Source organism: Buteo buteo, chromosome 5 (genome assembly GCF_964188355.1).
Source record: "Buteo buteo chromosome 5, bButBut1.hap1.1, whole genome shotgun sequence".
Classification (NCBI taxonomy): domain Eukaryota; kingdom Metazoa; phylum Chordata; class Aves; order Accipitriformes; family Accipitridae; genus Buteo; species Buteo buteo.
In genome coordinates, this window is record NC_134175.1 from 51,451,334 (window position 1) to 51,465,929 (window position 14,596).

Genomic DNA, 14,596 nt, shown 5'->3' on the forward strand with positions numbered 1-14,596 from the left:
CGCCGGATCTCCTTCCGGGTGCGCGCGCGGCCCTGTGGGAAGGCACGTCCCTCCCTCCTCTCCCTCTCCCTTCTAACCCCCCCCCACCTCCTCCTCCTCCTCCTCCTCCTCTCCCCTCCACCCCGCGGCCTCCCGAGCTCCCCCGGGGCGCATGCGCAGTGGCCTGCCTCCCCTCTTCCTCCCCGGCAGCGCCGGAGCCCCCAGCAGCCGGAGCAGCAGCAGCAGCAAAGCAGCGGCAGCTGATGATGAGGAGGAGCGCGGGGGGGGGGCGCGGGGGGGCCCGTTATTTATACCGTTAAAGGGACAGGGCGCTCCTTCCCCTCGGTAGCGGCGCGGGGGTAAGGGGGGGGCCGGTAGAGGCGCCCCGACTTTCTTCCCCCCCCCCTCCCTCCCTTACCCCCCCTTCCCTCCCTCCCTCCCTCCCCCCCCCAGCCCGGCCGGAGGAGCCCGGGGAGTTTCTTCCTCCGTGTCTCCCGTCCCCCCCCCCCCCTCTTTCCAAGCTCCCCACGGCTCCTCCTCGTCGTCGATCGTCGGGGAGAGGCGGCCCCGGCGGGAGGCACCTCGGCGGGGGAGCGGCAGGCAGTTGGGCAGCCCCCGCGCTCCCCCTCCTCCCCCTTTATTACCCTTTGTGTGCGTCTCCGCCTAGCGCCGCTCCGGGGACGGACGGGCGACCGGGGGGGGGGACCGCTGAGGTGAGTGTGGGGCGGCGGCGGCGGCGGTGGTGGCGGCGGGGGGGGGGGGAGCGGTCGGTGGTGGCTGGTGGCGGTGGTGGCGGAGGGGCCGCCCGCTTGTTTACCTCAGGGGAGGGAGCGGGAAGGCGGCGGGGAAGGGGGGGGGGGGGTGGCCCGGTGCTTGGCCGCGCTGGGCCGCGGGCGGTGGGGAGGGGGCGCCGGGTGCCCGCCTGTCACTTTCTGCCCCCTCACAGCAACGGGGGGGATCCCCCGTCCCCCCCTCACCACACACACACACCCCCCCCCCCCTCCCCGGTACGGTCCTGCCGGAGCTTTGTTGTCGCCGGGGCGCGGGTGATGCCGCGTTTCTCTCCCCGTCGACCCGGGGGGGGGGTTTGCTTCTTACCGACCCCCCTCCCTGCTCCCAGCACCGGGTTTGGGGGGTTAATGTCGGCTTCGGGGGGGGCTCTCTGCTGAAGGCGCGGTGTTGTGAGGAAAGTTCGGGGTGGCTCCGGTGGGTGCTGAGCCCCGGCTCGTCTCAAAAGTGTTGTGGTTTTGTGTGGTTTTTTTTTTTTATTATTTTCTGGCCGCAGCGGGGAAATTCGGTGGCCAAAATAACGGCAGGGTGCTGGGGAGCCCTCGGGATTTGACCCCCCCCGCCCCCGGTTGGGCTCTCTGCGGTGGTTTCAGGCCGTTCTTTGAGTTATTAAAGCCCTGGGGTCGTTAAGGCCCCGGTCGTACAAAGACCCTACTCGTGAGCTTAACTTCCAGCGATAGTCCAAGAACTGGACTCCCGAGGAACGTCAATGTTTGCAAGATCGGAATCGGTGTTGCGCGTTTGATAGCAGTACGTGGTTATTGCTGGTGGCTGGCTATATTTGGTCAATGGTTTGCTCAATTATATATGTCGTGATCTGTTTTTCCATGGCCTTCTGCTGGGAAGGCCAAATGTCTCCATCCGCGCTTACGGTTTGTTAGGTCAGGTACCACTGGTAGGCTGATCTGACCATATGTGGGTTTTTTGTCTACCAATTAAAAGGAAAGTTCTGTGTCAAAATGTCTGAAATAGATTAAAACGTAAGGGGGCAAACTAAATGCCTAGCTCAAGGAAATATCGGAAGAAGCCTTCTCGAGATTTGCAAGAATCCAGAAGTAAGAGTTTGGGCATTAATGCCAAGTTGAAATAAGAGTCCTCTGCATAAGTAGGATGTTTATATTAAAATTGCTGTTGTCTGCTTATTTCTGGAGCTTAATTATGTCCTCCGTAATTTTAAAAAGACGGTTTGAGTGTTCAGTTTATTAAGTACTGTGGAGCATGCTGAACCGTGAAGTAGGCCATGAAGTATGTATTTCAGTGGGGCATCACGGTTAAATGGTGGTCAGCAGAGAGCGTGTGTCATCTCTGCCTCACGCTGGAAGGATACCCACAAGAAAGGGCTCTCCTGAAATGCTTTGGTATCTCCCATTTCTAATTGGTACATACATGTCTTGTGCGAAGCAGCAATTTTGTGATCAAACTGGAAAGAGTTTGAGAAAGCCGTAATTTGATGGGGTGGAAAGAATGAGAGAAAAATATAGTTGGACCTATACTTGACAATATTGTGAGGAAGAATTGAAGGTAGCAGCCATAACTGTAGTTCTTGCTAATAGTTTGCCATTAGTTTTCTGCTAGCTTGTGAAAACAAGATTACTTTGGTTTTAAACACGTGAAAAACACGCAATAAGCATAGCCAAAATGGGCAGATATGCATATAAAAACCCGTTCTTTGAATGTGTGACTCTCCCTTTAAGTTAGTTTACTACAGGCAAGAGTTGGACAGCAAAAGACTGTCCAGGAGTAAAGGACACAGTTTTCTTTTTTTTGTTTTGGTTTTTTTTTCATGACAATGCTTCCTTTCTCAACCTGAGGTACCATTGATCTGCTTTCATCTGTACATGGAAACCTATAGCGGCTACAGGATTATGCTCCCAATGTATGTAGAGCTGCAGATCTGCCTGCAACTTTCACGGCCTACAGCCAACGGGATGTGTTATTTATTACGGGGATTTAACAGTTTAATTTCTTTGTGTTTTAGTGTTAAAAATAGGTATGATGTGATTTGATACGATTGCTCGGTAAAATACCCTAACAGAATTCTAAAGCCAGGCAGAATAATGCGGGGTCTTCTCTTACTTTAAATCCTAGCGATAAAATTACTAATAAAACCTTCATTTCCATAGGCCTCCAGCTCCTGCAGCCAAGTCTGTGCTGGAAAGACAATTGCTGATTTGGGGGTATTGGGTAGGGAAGGTCCCTCCTGAGGAGCCAGCCACTGGTGGGGCTGGGATTCCGAGTTGTGTCGGAGGCAATTCCTGCATTTCTGCGGCACCTGGCACAAAGGGGTCTTCAGGCTGGTTTGGGGCTTCTGGCTGCTGTTGCAACAGCCTTCTAAGAACTGAAAGAATTGACTCAACCTGCATTAAGGAAGTCTGCGTTATCAGCAGCTATAACTAAAGGGCAATACGATTTTTTTTGTTTGGGTTTTTGAGCCAAAATTGAGAATTATTTTCCTGTATTCCACGTTGGTGGCTTCCCAGACTCTAGGTCAGAGAGATTGTTTTGAATTAGCAAGGAGCCTACCATGGCAAAATGTAGGCTGTGCTAGACATAAAGATGCTTGCTGTTCAGGCCAGACTTATATTTGTCTTGAATAGTCTTTCCTTGGAGTTTGCTTTCTAACCTTTCTTTGTAGATGAATGTGTTAGTTTCTATTTAGACTAGGTAGGCGGATGTTTGAAGAGAATCTTTATGATGCAATACTTGCAATAATTTAACTTCTCTTTGCTTGCAGTCCTTTCATTCTTCTTTGGCTCTGGAGGAATCAGTCTTTCTCCTTGTTAAAAAGCACTGAAGATCTTGGCATAAGTAACAGTCCACTCAAAAATGGAATGCCTTGGTTTTCAGCTGGGTTATTTAATTTGGTTTGTCAGTAGATTTTTTTTTTTTTAAACACCACCACCACCACCACCACCCCCCCCCCCATACACACACACTATTATTCGTGGCGATTCCTTGTATGTGGAAGATCAGTAACTTGAATACAGTCCATAACTAGAAAATTAGTTTCTGAAGCAGCAGCAGTGAGTGCTTATTGTGGATGTTCCTTCTGGAAAGCAGTAGACCAGGTGGGTGGCCCCTTGTGCCCATCTGGAGCCCCACTAATGTCAGTGTGTCTTTCTATGGGCTTAAGAGACCACATGCACAAAGCAGCTTGCAGGAGAAGAATCTCATCTGTTAATGGCTCGGGACACAAATTTTGAAAGTGGCTGAGCTTCCTTTCCAAAAATAATATTAAAACTTTTGGAGAGTGGGGAGTTCGGTTTCTTCTTTTGGGCTGCTTCAGTTGTTTGGGAGCTTGGTTTTGTTTGTTTGGTTGGTTGGTTTTTTTTTAAGGACCCTGTGTTGGTTTCTGTTTTGTCCCTGTGGAAGTGGGTGTCAAAGTTACCATTGATTTTAACAGTAAAGAGATATAGGATACATTTTTGAATGCTCTTATGTCATTAGGGACCTGCTTATTCTTTTTAAGAGTTATTTGAATGTTTGAGGCCACAGGCTTTCACTGGCTATTCTTTGTAATTATTTTTGGAACTATTAGGTGGAATAATACTGCTCGATTGGTTTGAAATAGGCCTGCGCAGGAACCAAAAGGTGTATTAGGAATAAAATGTTGGAAGAGCATTGGAGACAGATAACAATTAAAGCATCCTGAAAGCTATGTAGCTAGAGTTAAACCAAGTGGGATGCTAATAAAAAGAAGCAGTTAAGAAATTAAGAAGTGCTGACTCCTTTCCTCTCTTCAAATTCCAAGTTCTTTATTATAGCGATACCTATTTTTGTGATGAATCGTCTACAAAGGAGTTCAGGCTTTGCACTATTTTTAAATCGAGGTAAAATTTGTCAAAACCACTTAGACTGCAATGTTATGAAGTGTATGAGTACGTATGCATACGTGTTTAGCTACATACACAAGTGCACATGTGTGTATACAAACAAGTATATGGAAGAAGTGTGAAAAATAGATACCTTAACACAGTACTTAAAATTAAAGCGACTGGGTGGCTCCAAAGATCTGTATTTTGAGCCTTTTACCTCTAAGTTGTTGTTTTGATCTGGCACATGGCAGCAGGAATCAGTCATTACCGTGAGATGGCTATTCATAGACCTTTGTGAAATGAGTTGATCGTCTCAGTTTATCTGCAGCTTGACAGGTGTTCCCATCACAAAAATCTCCACTACCTCCTGTCCTTCCCATGGGAATGACTAAGGAACAAATCGTGGAGAGTGGCTTTGAGTGTTGGTTCCTTGGGTTGGAGCTGAGAAACATTGTAGAGGGCAATAGGGAGGGCTGGAGATGCCCAAGATACAGTTGCCACTTTGTAGTTTGTTTGGGGTTTGTTGTTTTTGTGTTTTGGGGTTTTGTTTGTTTGTTTTTGTTTTTGTTTTTTAAATCCTCTGTTTCAGTAGCTTTAAATTTAGTTAAAAAATGAAATGGTAAAATGTCTGGAAATTCTTTTCGAGGTTTCTGATAACTTTCTTTTATCAAAGAATAAAGGATTTCATTTATTACTCTGGTTAAATTCTTCAGTGTGCTGTTTTTATTTATTTATTTATCTCTTCTACAGGAAATATTTTAAAATAAAGTAAGCAAGCAGTATTTGAAAAATTCTTGTCACAATATCTGGTAACTAAGACCTGTAGAAGCAAGATGTGAGTTACATGATTCCTATATGAGGTAAAATTGAAGCCCAGGATTAAAAAAAAAATATATATATACACTCATAGTTTTTGCTCAGTCTACATTTTCAGTGCCGTTAAATCCAGAATTATTTTGGTGACTTACTGAAGGAGGAGTAATCTGAAATGTAAATAGCATCTTAAATATTAGGGCCCTTGGTTTGCAGCATCAGTAGCGTGGCCTCGCTAAGAAAAATTCCCAAGTGAGGGAACAAGAACAGTTGTCAATTGTTTGCACAACAAATCCTGTTGGATCAAATGGTGATATTCTCAACATTTAGATAAAGAGAGGCTTGCAATAATGTTGCCTTGTACCCCGCTGCCAAAGGAAACAAATGCAGTCTAAGTTAGGAGAAAAGTAAAAGTCGGCCAAATAGAAGCTAGGCCTATGTATCATAAATATAGATAGTCTAATTTTTCCATTCGTACTGCCTAATGTTTCAAAAACACGTAAATTAAATTTCAATTTGCCAAGTTTAGACTTTATTTTTAAGCTCTGGTAGATCGTTGCCACCACGTTGTTTAGGATTATCTGTTGTGACAAACTAAACCCTTGACAAAAACCAAATGTTTTTCACATTTTTATATTCATCCTTTAAGCTTTTACCTGTATACCTCATGTACATTTTTATATAATATATACACTCATGCATGCATATTTATACATACATGTGTGCGTGTATATATACATGCATATATATGATTAACCCCACTAGAATGAGTACAAATGTCATGTGTTTTGGTAGGACTCAAGCTGTAGCATTGACAATAACAAGCAGCTGGCACTGGCTTTATATGTTGACTGTGTTTGCACCTAATCTGCTTTTAAATTAAATATATTTTAAATTTATTTAATTTTTTGCTTTTAAGACTGATGCAATGAAGATTTGTACATCTTTAATTTTTTTTATATAAGCACACCGTCAACTTAAGGAAGTAAATTTTATTTATTTTCTATGTATGTAGAAGACAAGCACAAAAAAAAGTTTTTGCTGGATCTTCTCATCCGAGCCCTAGATGAGGAGAATTTTTTAGTATCTGATATTTTCGTAAGAAAACACTGCAAAAGTGGACGAACGAGATCATTGATTAAAGAAACGAAGTAGTCAGAAATCTCTAGCAAGCTGATTTTTTTAGAACAGAACTTTCTTTTGTCTTTTATGGGCTTGGGGGCAGAAGGAGGGGGGATACATTGTCCCCTCGTAATCTTTATGGGGAAGAAGCTCAGCTAAAGCAAATTATGAGAGGGATCAGATTTAAGAGGCAGACATGTTGGTATAAGTTGGTGATGCAACGTGTTTTTGTTATGATGTTCTTGAGCATGGCTACTTGAAATGTGAAACGATATTATAAGCTCTGCTGGTGTTTCAAAGTTCAGTAACTTTTCTTGATGCATTTTGAAGTCTGAAGAGAAAAAGTCTTTGGAAAATACCGTTCTGGTTTGCAACCGTTTGTTTTAAAGTTTTCTGGCTTTTTAAATTTTTTTCTTGAAGGATCAGACTGTGTTTCTCAAGGATAGCCCCCTTTGAGAACTTAAAGTCATTTTCCTCAGAAGACTCCCATTCATACTATCTTAGGAAAGGTTAGGCTTTTTTAAGGTACTCTTTCAAAATATTTTTCCTGCTTTAACATTCTGTCACACAGGAGTTCTTGCCGAAGGGATTCTTGGCCGTTTTAGAAACTGTAATCTAGTTAAAAGGTTTGTTTATGCTTCCCATCTCTGTTCTGCTGATGGTATTAGAGTGCGGGCCAGAGCCAGGCAGCTAACTGTTTATAGCAGTCAAACTTCAATTAAAGCTGCAGCCTTCAGTTTACTAAATATCAATATGTTCATGGCAGCTGCAAAGAATTGCAGAAGGGATGAAAGTAGAGTGGTGGCCTATGATTTCTCTTTCTCAATAAATTTTTTTCACTTGCTCGTTTCATACTTAGAATCCTGTGTACACTTTCAGATTGAAAAATGTTTTGCATTTTGAAAGAAGCTGTCTATGAAAGACAGAGATCTATATTTGGGACTGTATCTTTCTGAGGCAAACTTTCATTGATTTCAGTGGAAGTTTTGTCCTAAATAAGGGCTGTGGAGTATGTTCCTCTGTATCGAAGCAGGTAGCAAAATTCTTCTACCACAACCGTTGCATAGGCTGTTGTCCAAATTCAAAGTACCACTGACTTTTCTCTACTGAGATAATGTAAATGTTGAGGGCTGTGAAGCCTCAACTTCTCAGGGTAGCAAGCATAAGCTATGTTTAGTGGACGATAACTCAAGAATTTGTGTGTTTAAAAAAAAAAAAAAAAAAAAAGGCAAACTAATAACATAGATTTCATTTAAAACTTTAAACTTAAGGCTGATGTTTGGGTTTAAGGATTATGTATTTAAAAATATGTGAATTGTTGGAGCCTTTTAAAACACACATGGTTTTCCTTGAAGTCTGCCTTGGTGTTATAAAGTAATAAAGCACGTATGTGTCTGTAGGCCATCTGAACCGAAGCAGCAAACCGTATCTGGCCTGTAGGCTATTGGTTCCTCACCTCTGTTTTAAAATTAGTAAAATCATTTGCAGTGTGATTCATTTCTAAAAATTACTTGTCCATCTGTGCAGAGCGTACTAGCTATAAAGTTGCAGGGCTCACTGTGATAGTGTTGATGTTTTTCTGAAAGTTGCATTACTCTTGTAACGTCTTTGTTGTAGCTTTTGTATCACACTTTGGCCAAATTATTTTTCTTGGATTAATACAGTTTGTATTAGGCATGTAATTGGGGTATTACAATATTGCTGTGTAAGGTGATTTTAATTTTTTGAAATTATCGATAAAGTATTTGTACTCTTGATATTTTGTTATTAAAAATACATATATAAAATCTTTACACTAAGGAAAAAAAATAAAGGGTCTATTCTGTTTGCACTGATGTCAGTGCTAAAATATTTATTAACTTCCTTGGGTGCGGGATCAAACCCTAAACCTGAATTTTTCATGAGTTCTAACTTCACAAAGGTATTGGGGAATGAGCAGTTCTAACCATGTAATGATCCCAAAAGCTGGTTGTTAGGCAGCTTCTTAATCAGCTGGTATGTGGAGTCCTAGCGGGTCACCTTACATATTTAGCTTTCTTCCTGTGCTTGTGGTTTTTGCTGGTCTTTTTCCCATGCTTCTTTTCTTAAAAACTTCACAGTTATGAATCAGTCTTAATCATTTTTTGTAACTCAAGTCATTGTCTGATGTAAGAGTTCTACTAAGAATTTGCAGATGCATGGTGAGGTAGAATTTAATAAGCATATCCCTAGAACTAAAGAATAAACAGCAAATTAAAAGATAATAATTTTTAAGTTCTTTTCTATGTAAAAGCTATTTATGAATACTTTGTGCCAGTAAAGGTACAGTGTAGGAACTACATTGTTTTTCTTAAATAATAATTATCAGAGCAGTAACTGTTGTTTTGTCAGAGAAAAAAAAAATATAAACTTTGTAGAACCAGTTGTTTATGATTTTTTCTTTTATTTGAAAACAGTTGATTGACTTTCTCCAAATATTGATCTATGCTGAATAAAAACAAATTTATTCAGGTTTTTTTGAAGTTATGGGCTTGATACAAAAGCCTGAGACACACTTATCCCATAATGGAACTGTTGGAAGTATATTATTCTCATTTTTTATATTATTGCATTTAGCAAAACAGTTTAAAAAGTGTTAAATGTTCAGCTTTTACTAATTATTGCAAATAATCATAATACTTTGTGTGCACTGGAATTTATTTATGGTATCTGTATGTCTAGAATGTTTCTGAGCTTCTGTTATAGAAAGAATGAAATACTTCTTAGTTTCTGTTTTGGTAGATAGTAGTCAAAACTCGTATGTAATATATGCAAACGTTCAGTATAATGGTGGTGAATGTAAACTTATTGCTGATGACTGGTGAACCTTAAACTGAAGATATCTTAAAGCATCTCCAGTTATTGTTGTCTTGAAAGTAAGCTCTTTATAGAGACTTATATTTAATGTCTTATTGTAGGGTCTGAAAAAAGTCAGTTAGCATGTGTACTAGAGGTCTCCACTGATAGGTAGTATTTTAGGATTAAGTTATATCAAGCTGTATGTTCATAAAAAATATGCAAATAATTACCACTTTTTTTCATCTCTGCATTAAGCCTGTCCAGTGTCATTCATAATTGTTCTGTTCTCAATTTGCATAGACTCTCCTCTTGTTTACGTATGCTTTACTCACATACTTTATTTTGCCCTAACAGAAATACCTAAGAACTTACTGACTGTTAGTTGGCCTAAGAAGTAATGTTTGATGCTCAACTTGGTGGCGTTTTTCTGAGTGTCAGTAGTGCAGTGAGTTTGGAATGCCACAAATAAACTGGAAACTTCAGAGAATGCATCACTAGGTAGAAATATTTTTTATTTTTGTGCAAACAAAGGATGGTGAAGCCTGTTTCACCGGAGAGGCAGGTTCCCTGAAGCTGCAAGGTGCTGCCTGTGGATAAGTCTTCCTGCTATTCGCTGTGGTATTCAACATTAACTACCTTTACTTTAAGGGAAGATGGTGTTTTGCTCTCTGTAAGAGAAAGGAGGATTATAACCGAAAGCCTCTGTAGAGGCCTTGTGGTGTGGGAGTAGGAAGGAAGCAAGCAGTGAGACGTTAGGAAGTAGCAGACTTTGGGGAGAGGGGTTGGTGGTCAGGAGCAAGGCAGCGTAGCGAGGGTGAGAATGGGAACGGGGGGAGAAGGGGGATGCGGTGGGGAGGGCAGTGGACGGAGGCAAAGGAAGCGTTTGGAGAAGAGCCGAGGGCTGGGGGGGCTGGGGGGAGGGCAGTGCAGAGGTGGTCAGGGCTATAATGAAAATTGGAAGGCACTTGGGGAACAGGGGCTATGTGGCTGTGCATAAAGTATTTGGAGGAGATCTGGTAACGGACATGATGGGAAGGGGAGATAGTGACTATTTAAGGGAAAAAAACCCCAACGCACTGATAGCCTTACCGAAGACGCAAGTATGAAGCCCCACAGCTTATGTTTTCACATGCAGTATCAACTGGAAAGTGCTGCTTAATGACAGTCCTTACATACAACAGAGTCTCAGGATGATTTTGAAAAGGGAAATAAATAGGCATCCGACTACTGTCGGGCATATAAATAATTTCGTAATGCTGTCACTGTTGCTGCCTCGACTTGGAAGAGCTTAAAGTTGTTATGGTCTAGATCGTCAGGCGTATTTGGACACCAAGCACCACTGTTTTCAAATGATAACTGGTATCAGTAGAAAAGAAATGCTTAAATATCTTTGAGGTCTTTGGCCTAGATGTTTAGGTTTCCATGAGTTGAAGTCTCTAGGCAACTAAATACATGACTTGAGTTCAGCTTTTTCTTCTTTGTCCTACTTCAGTTCTGTCTTGTGGCTGCAAACTCCACGTCTTGGTTGAGAAAAGCATCAGAGAATTCTGCTGTTTCCGTAGCATAAACAGCTCTCTTTGTCAAAGACCTACATGTTTAAGTTTTCATTAGGAAAAGCATCCCATCATTATATTCTGAAAAGGGTGACTGAAATGCTCAGCATGCCTTCTCTGGCTTGCCATTATTTTGTTTACTTTGACTATATTCTTTCTTACTCGTCTCTAGAGTAAACAATTCTAATCCACTGCTGTACATGCAAGTCTTTTTCGTTATTTATTTCTGAACCTCCCTATTTTTTTTATGCATCCTTTTGACATCAGATGACCAGAAGTAAACACAATATTCCTAGTGAGGAGAAACTACTGATTTATATGGATTATTCTAATCCAACATCATGCAAGCAAAATCAAAAAATAGTTTGACTACCTAATGATTCAGAAATGCAGAAGTGTTGCCAAAAATTTTAGCATTTGTTAGCTTTACACTTCAGCAAATGCATTCTGGTAGAGAATTTAACTTCTTTGTTTTAACTCTTATCTTCAGAGTTTTAAGGCTATCAATTTATTCCACAAAACCAGAAGCGTGTGTTTTACAATTAATAGAAATAAGAAAATTATTTTTTAAATTGCTTGCATCTTCCTTTTCGGGTAAATATTTCTAGACTTACATATACAGGGACAAACATTCGTCCATTGAATACAGCCAGAAAAGTTTTTTTTATTGAACAGGAGCTTTAATATGATTTAGCATTTTCTCATTTGAGATAATGGTCTGAAGTATGGCTTATGCCATAGGAAATAAATTCAGTTATACCTTAGTGAGAAAAGGAGTATCTCTTGAATAACATCGGTTTCTGTGTATTTTGAGTGCTTAAATGTATCAACAGAAATAGGAACAAAATTTTTTGAGGAGCCTGAGCAAAAGTAGGAACCAGATGTGTTGATTTTGTAAGCATTAAACAGTCTGCATTTTAAGAATTATTCTCTAATCCCTTTAAATTCAGTGCCTGACGAAATTGTTTTATGTGCCTTTTCTGGACAGTGTTTTTCTGTGTATTTGTCAATCATAACTGGAGCCCTGGTATTACTGTAATATAGAATAATAGTTATAATGAGGGATTTTTTTTTCATTGACTTCCGTGAAAATTATTTTGGACCTAATACAGGGGGATGATTTTACATAGTTCAATAAAGAATAAAAAAAGAAAAGTGGTAATTTAGGATGAACAGTAGAAGAGACTTCTTGTAATGAGAGAAACTTGATTTCTAAATTTAATTTCTATCGGATAGCTTAAATTCGAATTGCTGATACCATTCTATGTTAGCTTCTTAGCTTGCCTACAAGAGAAGATCTTTGCACTTACAAGAAATGAACTTAATTTTTTCATTCCTTTTTTTTCTGTTCAAGACATAAAAAAACCAAACAAAAAAACAAACAAAAAAACCCCAAAACATACCCGACCCCAAACCTGTCCCAAAGTACTTAAATGTATGTTTTTCTCTAAACTACAACAGCTGTACAACATTGTTTTAAATACATATTCTGATACAGTTCTGCCAAAAACAAGAAAAAGGGATTTGTTCAATCAGCTGCAATAAAATTATCTGCAAACTAGTAATGAGTAACTTAGGCATTCTCCCCATGATGCAGCATTTGATGAAAAATATGTTAATAAATATTTGCTTTAAGTTAGAAAACCAGACTTGAGAGGATTCAGTTTTTTATTTAGATTTTTATATAGTAATACACAGGTCAGTTGACTATTTTACTTCAGAAAGGTTGGGGGGGAATCTAACAAAGTGAAAATGCGTGTTCTGTGTGAAATATAAATATATGCTCAGCAACTGGATTGATCACTGATAATGTTACTTGTTAGATGTTTTTCTCACTATTATAAAATAAAAAAAAATTCAAACTTAATTGTTTTGGATAAAAGTGAGGAAAATAATAAAAGTCTGAAACATTCCAGTATGAAGTATTAAATAGGAAATACATGGAGATGTTAAAAGTTTAAGAGTGCTGGCCTCATTTTCATTTATAACCAGGGAGCTTTACAATACTTTTACATGATGTTTACCATGACTTTTGCTTTTTACTTTAAAATAAAGTAAAATGCATTTTTTTTCACAGAAAAGTAAGTCATGCATTTTGTCATCTTGAAATTTTAGGTGGTTTTTGTTTTCTTTTTAATATTATGTACTGTGATTTGGTGCTACCATTATAATATTAAATGTTACTAACACGTTTTTAGTAAGAAAACTTCAAAATAATGTCTGGACAGAACACTCTGTTTCTGTAGAGAAGATAATTGCTCTCCTAAATTTGAATAGCATATATTTGTGTGTGTATGTATCTGGCTTTTTTTGAGGCTACTTCATTTGATGGTATTATCTCATAGGCATTGCTTCCCTTTGAGATGGATAGGACTTGTACCTCTCTGAGAGGTGAGCTTATGTCTGGTAGTGAAGTGTAGCATATTTTCTCTGTGCAGTGGAAAAAGAAGTTTATGACTTGGGCAAAACACTTTCCCCATTCTGTAGAGCCTTGTGTGTTTAGTGTCCAAAAACTTTTTCATAAATACAGCTACAGAATACCTAAGGCTATTCAATTCATCTTTTCAAGGGCAAAGGATTTTTTTCCTTTCTTTTTTGATTAAATTTTTTGAGAAAGGGAGCTGTCAGAACAAACTTTATAGTTTTTCCTTTGTTGAATTGACACTCTATAAAATTTTATTTTAGCAGATTTGATGCAAGAAGGAAGAAAATGATAGACTACAAGTAGGGCACAGAAGAAAGTTGTAGGTTATTAAATCTTTTCAAGGAGAAAAGGAAGTAGTTCAGTGTGCTCACAGAGGTTCCTGTGTCAGCATTTGAGAAGCCTGGAAGAGATTATCTTCAGCCAACAGCAGGTAACGAAGGACAGGATGTGAAGGGAACACTGAACTACCAGCATGAAGGAAATTTGAGATATTAGCCTGTTTCAGGACTGGTTTTGCTTTAAGATGTCTTCTTGCTCTGCCGTTCTTGAGCTATAGTGTGAGAGAGAGAGTTTTGAGCACACAGATTAAAAAGTGAATGCTAGTGTCTTGAAATAGACATTTTAATAGGCTTTTGGCTTTTTTTTTTGCATGAATTTATCATTAAGGAGAAATGATAGCAATGCAACAGATAAATTGGAGCAATTTAACACTTCACACACCTGTTTGATTTTGGGGGGAGTTTTTCCTCCCCATACTGCTATCCGCATCTGTGTACATTTTAGTTAGAACTGGCTGCTGTGTTGAGGGCATGGGCAGTATTAATAGAATTAGTTAGGGGTCATTTGGCCAAAGGGTTCCTGTCATAATCTGTCAGTTCAGTTCTCTGTGGCAGGTGAGTTGGGTATTTAGGCATGTGTATCGCTCCACCTGCGGCACTGGTATTCTGTTCTGCACCCCACTGAGATTTCTTAGCTGGATTTTAGTTTGTCTCCAGCAGTGAATTTGTCAAAAGGACATCAACGTTAAAAAAAAAATAAAAAATATTAGCTGTCCTCCCAACCCTGTGAATTGGTAATGCTTCTGGAACGTACACGAGAGAAAGTGGGGTGTGTACGTATTGAAGAGTGGAGCAGGTGGAGCCAGGTAAGCTGTGCTGAAGCTATCAAGTCTGTAAGATCAGTCTTGTCCTTGCCAGTTGAAACTTGTGTTAGGCTTGCACGTATCATGAGCATAATCCTGTACTCGGATGCCATTCTCACAGAAAATTGCTTGTTATTTTAGA

At 40.1% G+C, this 14,596-nt stretch overlaps 1 protein-coding gene across 10 annotated transcripts in view; it reads left to right on the top strand.

Moving 5' to 3' along the window:
• The first annotated feature begins 427 nt into the window (after nucleotides 1–427).
• MBD5 (methyl-CpG binding domain protein 5) overlaps nucleotides 428–14,596 on the top strand; it is a 147,410-nt gene continuing 133,241 nt past the window's right edge. For 7 of the 10 annotated variants that reach the window (XM_075028975.1, XM_075028974.1, XM_075028970.1 and 4 more), the window contains exon 1: nucleotides 428–692. The gene's annotated coding sequence lies outside the window, so the exon portion shown is untranslated. The remainder of the gene's footprint in view (nucleotides 693–14,596) is intronic. The other 3 variants (XM_075028983.1, XM_075028982.1, XM_075028984.1) reach the window with 3 other exon arrangements.